The sequence below is a fragment of the Anomaloglossus baeobatrachus genome, unplaced genomic scaffold (assembly GCF_048569485.1).
Source record: "Anomaloglossus baeobatrachus isolate aAnoBae1 unplaced genomic scaffold, aAnoBae1.hap1 Scaffold_225, whole genome shotgun sequence".
In the NCBI taxonomy this organism is placed as follows: Eukaryota; Metazoa; Chordata; class Amphibia; order Anura; family Aromobatidae; genus Anomaloglossus; species Anomaloglossus baeobatrachus.
Window position 1 is genome coordinate 1 of NW_027441998.1, and position 8,292 is coordinate 8,292.

Consider the following 8,292-nt stretch of genomic DNA (forward strand, 5'->3'; position numbering starts at 1 on the left):
CTCTATCTCACTATTGGGTATGTGCCCTTAACATTTCCGCTATGAAAAATCATTTTGGTGTCATTTTGGAAGGTTTTCTGGTGAGTCCGTAAAAATGGCGTAAAACGTGGACAAAATTATTCACAGCTGTGACTTTTGAGTGATAAATGCTTCAAGGGGTCTTCCCCATGCTGTTGCCATGTCATTTGAGCACTCTTCGGAGACTTTTGTGCCATTTTTAGGGTTTCTACATGCTGCCGGTGGTCATTTCACAAAAATACTCGGGTCTCCCATAGGATAACATTGGGCTCGGTGCTCGGGCCGAGTACACGAGTATCTTGGGAGGCTCGGCCCGAGCTTCGAGCACCCGAGCTTTTTAGTACTCGCTCATCACTACTAATAAACCTAAAAAATAAAAATAAATTGAATAAAAATCATGAATGTTGTGTTATAACAGGAAATTCGGTGTAAGAATGAATATCCGGGATGAGAGTTCAGCGAATGAGTTATAGAAATTGTTACAAAAAGGAGTGTGTACGGTTTATGCGTAAATTTTCAGAATGCGTACATGAAAATTATATGTATGTGAGAATGTCCCCCATGCTTTGTAAAAAGTTATTTATGAAAATGTAAATAAAATATATAAAAATGCCTAATTATTTATAATTTATGAGAAAGATATATATGTATGGAAGAATGTTATAAGGTGTCCAAGAACCATAAAGAAAAAGGGTGCATATATAATGTTAGAGGTCTAGAGTTCCACCAGGCTATATCACCCCTAAAGAAATAGAAAGAAGACCTTACTACCTGTGTACCCCAAAAAAAGCTATATTTCTTAGCCAGGATTATGGTGGAGATATGCACAAGTGAAATAAGAATATAAAGTAATACAATAAGATTATAAAACCAATATGTGTGCATTCATGCACCACCCGGTACGCTACCCTTGCCAAATTGTTCACTCTAGATCCCCACACGATCCATGAAGCCGTTCCCCCGGTCACACCGCCTGCTGCCGGTTCCCACTCATCCCTGGGGGAGTTAGGCGAGTGGTATCGAGAGCTACATGTCGGCACTGATGATACCCCCATACACCACAAGGAAGGGGTATACCGGGTGGTACAGGAGTATGAGCGGGTTTTTAGCAAGCACCCTCTAGATTTTGGGCAGATTAAAGGGGTTCAACACCACATCCCTACCGGTACACACTCCCCTATTAAAGAGAGATACAGGCCTATTCCCCCTGCGCACTACCAATGCGCCAAAGACATGTTGAGGAACATGAAGGAGGCAGAGGTTATTAGGGACAGCTGTAGTCCCTGGGCCGCTCCGTTGGTGCTGGTTAAGAAGAAGGATGGCACCATGCGGATGTGTGTGGATTACCGGAAGATTAACCAGATAACGCATAAGGATGCTTACCCTCTGCCCCGCATCAAAGAGTCCCTGGCCTCGCTGAGAACCGCTAACTACTTCTCCACCCTTGACCTCACCAGCGGGTACTGGCAGGTGGCCGTGGCACCGGAAGACCGAGAGAAGACTGCCTATGGGACCGTTTTGCTGTACTTGGATGATGTGATTGTGTACTCACAGACGTATGAAGCCCACCTGGAGCACCTAGCCGAGGTGTTCGCGTCCCTTGCCAAGTATGGGATGAAGTTGAAGCCCTCAAAGTGTCATCTGCTGAAACCCAGAGTGCAGTACCTAGGACATGTGGTTGGTGCGGAAGGTGTCGCCCCCAACCCCGAGAAGATCACCGCCATCCAAGACTGGCCGAGACCGACCACAGTGAGGGAAGTGAGGCAGTTTCTGGGCCTGGTGGGATATTACCGTCGCTTCATTAAGGGGTACACAAAGATGGCTGCCCCCATGCAAGACCTCCTCGTAGGACAGACCAAGGGTGGTAGATCCCTAGTAGCCCCATTGGTGTGGGAAGAAAAGCATGAGGAATCCTTCCGCCAGCTGAGAACAGCCCTGACCGGAGAGGAAATCCTAGCGTACCCTGACTACAGCCGCCCATTCATCCTCTACACCGACGCCAGCAATGTGGGCTTGGGGGCTGTTCTATCCCAGGTCCAAGACAGAAGGGAAAAGGTAATAGCTTATGCTAGCCGAAAACTCCGACCGACTGAGAGGAACCCTGAGAACTACATCTCCTTCAAGCTTGAGCTCTTGGCACTGGTGTGGGCTATCACCGAGCGTTTCCGCCATTACCTGGCAGCAGCCAAGTTCACCGCGTACACAGACAATAACCTGCTGACCCATCTAGATACGGCCAAGCTGGGCGCGTTGGAGCAGCGGTGGGTGACCAGGTTAGCCAACTACGATTTCACCATCAAGTACCGGGCCGGCCGTACCAACGTCAATGCCAATGCACTCTCCCGGATGCCCCACCTGTCGGAAGAGGGGCCAGAGGATGATGACCTCGAAGAGATCGAGTTGCCTGCATTTCACCGGCCATTCACTGAGAAGGTGCACGTCTACCAACAACGGGTGAACCTGGATCCGCTGCCCCGACAGGACTGGCAGGAAGCTCAGGACCAGGCACCTGCTGTCCGCCTGGTCAAGACTCTAGTGGAACAGGGTTCTGCTGGGATAGACCCTGCTGCCCCTGCCGAAGCCCAACGTCTGTGGCAAGAACGGACCCGGCTATACCTACACCAGGGGAAGTTGTATCGCGAGCTGATTAATCCAAAGACTCACGAGAAGATCCGCCAGCTGGTGATTCCCCAGGCTAAAGTGCCCACCGTCCTGCAAGCATACCATGATGGTGCAGTGCACTTCGGGTGGAAGAAGCTAGAGATGTTGTTAAGAGAGCGGTTCTATTGGAGTGGAATGCGGGAATCTGTGGAGGCCTGGTGCCGAGAATGTGGCCCTTGCGCATTGAGAAGGAAGGACGAGGCCAGCCAGAAGGCACCCCTACACCCGATCATTACACACCAACCGCTGGAGCTGGTTGCCCTTGACCATGTAAAGCTCACCCCCAGCCGAAGTGGGTACACCTACGCTCTGACCATCGTAGACCACTACTCGAGGTTCCTGGTGGTTGTCCCAGTTAAGGACTTAACCGGCCGCACCGCTGCTAAGGCTTTCCAGGCTTATTTCTGTTGACCGCATTGGTACCCGGAGAGGGTGCTTACCGACCAGGGTCCGGCCTTTGAAGCAGAGGTATTCCAGGAATTCTGCCAGTTGTACGGCTGCAAGAAAATCCGGACCACGCCTTACCACGCCCAAACCAATGGCATTTGTGAAAAGATGAACCACTTGGTCCTGGGCCTCCTCAAGACGTTACCACTGGAAGAGCGGAACCTGTGGCTGGAGAAGCTACCTGACCTGGTCGATATGTACAACAACATCCCTTCCAGCTCTACGAAATGCACTCCAGCATACCTGATGAGAGCTCGTCCCGGCCGGCTACCAGTGGATCTGGAAATGGGCTTGGAAGCTTCAGAAGCACTCCTGTCGACAGCTGAATGGGACACTCGGCGGAGGACACAGTACCGACAGGTCCAGGAGTATGTTGAAAAGAACTTGTGCCGGAGTCGGGGACAACAGGAGCAGTGCTTCAACAAGAAGGCGCCTGCCGGTTCCTTCCAACCTGGGGATGTAGTGCTGAAGCGGAAAAGAAGGGCCCACAAGCTGGATGATCAATGGGAAAAAACCCCGTATGTAGTCCAGCCCACAGGATGGGAGAATGGGAAGGCCTACCAGATCAGCCGTGACCAGGGGGGGACTTTGGCCACGGTTTCCCGAGACCACCTGAAGAAGTGCCCACCAGCATTGAGAGTAGCGGATGAGGCTCCAGTTCCCAGTCCAGTGGAGAAGGAAAAAGAGGTAATCCACACCATGATGGGTGATTTTCCAGCAGACTGGCCTACACAGAACGGTGCGGTGATCCTTCCAGTGATACTGTTCCCACAACCCGTGGATGAAGAAATGATGGAAACGGTTAACCGCGAGCCAGTGCCCAGGGATGTACCTGTACCCAGCTCCCCTACGCCTCCGCCTGCCCCACATGATAGCAGGGAGGAGGAACTGACTGTTCCCTCTGCCCCACTGCCTGTCACCACTGACACCGGACCCCGAAGGTCCACTCGCTCCAACCTAGGTAGACCCCCACTTAGGTACAGGGAAACTACTCTTTAAAAGGGGGGGGCTTTATGTGTTGAGTGTACCAGTTTGAAAGTTTTAAATGATAAGTAAAGATGATCAACCTCTATAAATCACTTGTAAGGCTACATCTGGAATATGGGAACCAGTTTTGGGCTCCACATTTTAAAAAGGACATTCAGAAGTTAGAGTCAGTTCAAAGGTGGGCAACTAGACTACTACAAGGAATGGAAGGCCTCCCATATGATGACAAGTTGAAAAAGTTATTAAGTGATTATTGGCTGCAATGGGGCTTTCTGGCTGGTGCCAGCCTCTCTTCTTAGCACACAGGAACCACAATCCCTACACCATGCTTCAATGGATTCTCTCATCCCAGCCCAGTAAAACTACATATTTTACACAGTCATAAGCAGCCCATGGGCATTCACCTGCATTCAAACCAATAACAGCTCATAGACCAGACAATCCATCTACCACTGGACCAAAGACAGGAAGTTAAATCCACTGCCTGCGGTAACCAACTTAATCCTATAGGCTACTCACACAACAAACCCAACAGAAAGGAAAAAAACATGGCTTCGATTATCCATCCAATGAAAACGCATAACCATTGTGAGCCATTGGACAATGCAATTGGACACATGGTGACATGGTGCACGGCCCAATGAATCAAGTCTTTACTTCATATTCACGGTTTAAGCCCTTGGGTTCTAATGTGCCCAGAGTACATATCCAGAAAGATTCTCTTTCTTTGAGCTAAACACAAGTCAACAATACATTGTAAGCAGATTCTATTACCAGTCCCACACCATTTTGTGACGCATAATCACACAGTGATCCAATTAAGATTCCAAGTCATCGAACATGTCCAAGCCATACGTAGAGGAGGCAATAGAATTAGGAAGCTCAAAGAAAGGGAATCTTTCTGGATATATACTCTGGGCACATTGGAACCCAAAGGCTTAAACCATGAATATGAAGTACAGACTTGATTCATTGGGCCATGCATGGACATAATGGACATAATTCTAATAGGCAGGACAGGTAATAAGGAGCACAAGGGATATGCTAAAATGTGTTGTGTGACAAGACAGACACAGGAAAGGAGATGATAACAGGTGTAGGGACCAACAAGGTGAGACAAGGGGTATCAGGATAGGGTCAAGTAGGTATGAATGTAGTAATGGGGCAGGCATAGAGAATTGTATGCGAATGTGAATTACAATAAGTCACTAAGGAAAGGAATATGTGAGTGTGTGCCTAATGTAAACTAATATTGTACTGGCAAAATTATAGATGGAAAGGGAGAAGGGGAGAGGGGAGAGAGGAGGCTGTAATTGACTACAAGGGTATGAGTTATGAGTGATCATAGGGATAGTGCTACATAAGTGGAAATACCTATGGAGGACCGGATGTGTAAGCGCATACCTTATACAAACCTATAGAGTGCTGATGGGTGAGAGTGTGATGTTAGATATAAGACATCCTATAGTGAATAGTGAGCCGTAATCAAGTGCAACAGGGATATTTCACGTGACTATGGGAACCTGGAAGGTAAAGAAAGGGGAGAAAAAACTGTTAGACAAGGTAATCAGACAAACATGACAAATAAAAAACAAGGAAGAATGGAACTCCATACATACTGGAGCCATATATAGTGTGAACACGAAAAAGAACCGGGCGTTAGAAAAAATGTGCACGGCCCAATGAATCAAGTCGGTTCTTCATATTCATGGTTTAAGCCCTTGGGTTCCAACGTGCCCAGAGTATATATCCAGAAAGATTCCCTTTCTTTGAGCTTCCTAATTCTATCGCCTCCTCTGCGTATGGCTGGGACATGTTCGATGACTTGGAATCTTAATTGGGCCACTGTGCGATTATGCGTCACAAAATGGTGTGGGACTGGTAATAGAATCTGCTTACAACGTATTGTTGACTTGTGCTTAGCACAAAGAAAGGGAATCTTTCTGGATATGTACTCTGGACACATTAGAACCCAAGGGCTTAAACCGTGAATATGAAGTACAGACTTGATTCATTGGGCCGTGCACCATGTCACCATGTGTGCAATTGCATTGTCCAATGGCTCACAATGGTTATGCGTTTTCATTGGATGGATAATCGAAGCCATGTTTTTTTCCTTTCTCTTGGGTTTGTTGTGTGAGTAGACTATAGGATTAAGTTAGTTACCGCAGGCAGTGGATTTAGCTTCCTGTCTTTGGTCCAGTGGTAGATTGATTGTTTGGTCTATGAGCTGTTATGGGTTTTAATCCAGGTGAATGCCCATGGGCTGCTTATAACTGTGTGAAATATGTAGTTTTACTGGGCTGGGATGAGAGAATCCATCGAAGCATGGTGTAGGGATTGTGGTTCCTGTGTGCTAAGAAGAAAGGCTGGCACCAGCCAGAAAGCCCCATTACAGCCAATAATCAACCGCTAGCCGCTGGAACTCGTTGCTCTAGATCATGTCAAACTCACACCAAGCAGGAATAGATACATTAGCCCACCATCCCACCCAAAGAGCAACTTCTGCTGCGCAGCTGGCTTTCTAGGCAGCAGCGCTATCGTGATGTCAGCGGGGGACATTGTGACAAGCCAGTGTTCCGTCACTTCATGTTGTGCACTGTTCAAACGGAAAATACATCAACAGGCAGACTACAGAAAAGCTTACTAACAAAGGTTAGAGAGGGGCTTTCTCAGAGGGCTTTTTACAGTTTGTCTATTCCCAATTAGCCGTTTAAGTATGCTTAATGAAAGTACTAATTCTTTCATAGGCCGCCCATTCTTAGTATTTGACGTTCCTTATATTGCGGTATCAGGCTTCGCAGCAGGTTGCAAAACATTCATCACCCATGACTGTCCCCAATTGGGCTCAGAAGCTAAATGTCTATCATGACCTCTCTTTTTGAAAGTCCAAGAGCAAGCAAACTCTTCCTCCAGGAGAGGGAGCCAACAGATCACTAAAGACATCATCATTGCTCAAAGAAAACACCGAAAAACAATGGAAGCTTTAATTGGAGTGGAATCTGATAGACAGCACCTGATGCCAAGTCTGCATCTTCTAACACCTGCAGTCACTGCAGCAGCTGAATCCAATGTGTCCAAAAGGGATCTATTCTATTCAATTGCAAATGATCTAGATAAGACTGAGAATAAGATACTGCACGGGACATAGCAGAGTTGGTCAAGTTGAGTGGAGATGAGTTTGCTATTTGGCACAGCTTTTGCATCAATAAAGCAAGTAAAAGGTGTGAAAGATAAAACAAAGGGTGAAAGTGTGAAAAGTGAATTGGCCAAATTGAGGTGCATATAAAGTTTTTGCTTTCTTTCAATTCACTAATGGGGCTCATTTGAATCAGGTGAATTGAGTTCTGCTTTTGGAAACTGGGTTAAGAAGGGGTGCACCGGTCCTGGAGGTACTGCAATACCAGGTCAATGCGTGGAGTGGACAGAGCAAGATTTTTTCCATCTCCTTGTTCTAAAAATCCATTTAATATATGGTCCCCAGAGAGGGGACGTATCAGATATTAAACTGATAAGAACAGATTTAATTTTTTTTTTTTTCTGTTTATCAGTAGGACTTCAAAATAACAAAGGTGATCGCCTCCCGTTGCCTGGGAACCGTCCAGGCACAAGAGGGCTATGTGTCACCAGAAGGCGCACACACTTCCTCAAGGCCGGCAGACGTGCAATCCCAGGCACCTTCCAGTACCGACCAAGGTAGCGTCCTCCGAAACTACACTTGATCTTAGCCAAAAGGCCGAGAAGCTATAACCCGAATTGGTTACGGCCTTGAGTGGCACCCTGGCCTATACCGGACACATCTTAGGGAGAGGGAGACAAACCCACGCCTACAGAAGACATTTTGTCACCCAAGCCAACCCTTGAAAAGGCTGTTTTGCAGAGCAAAAACAAGAAGAATGATGCTTTTTGCAGCCGCCGCCCACTGCAATTAATCTGAATAACTCCTCCTCCTCCAAGCACCTCCCCTCCCCCTTGCAGTCTTTCCAATTCATGATACAAAAAGACGGACGGACAGGACAGGACAGGACAGGCTGCCTGACTTTCCGTCACTGCCACCCTTTGCCATCCTTGCCCGTAGAAAGCCCTTTCATCATCCCCAAACCCTAATCTTTTCCCTTCCCTTCCCAGCTGCGTCTCACTCCCTTTCATTAGGAAGTGAGCGCAGCCTTTTCTCCGTTC

The 8,292-nt window shown here is 47.6% G+C and overlaps 1 pseudogene; it reads right to left on the reverse strand.

Annotated features, from left to right (window-relative positions):
- Positions 1–7,483: 7,483 nt before the first annotated feature.
- On the reverse strand, positions 7,484–7,690 carry LOC142261471 (U2 spliceosomal RNA; annotated as a pseudogene).
- Between the last annotated feature and the right edge of the window lie 602 nt (positions 7,691–8,292).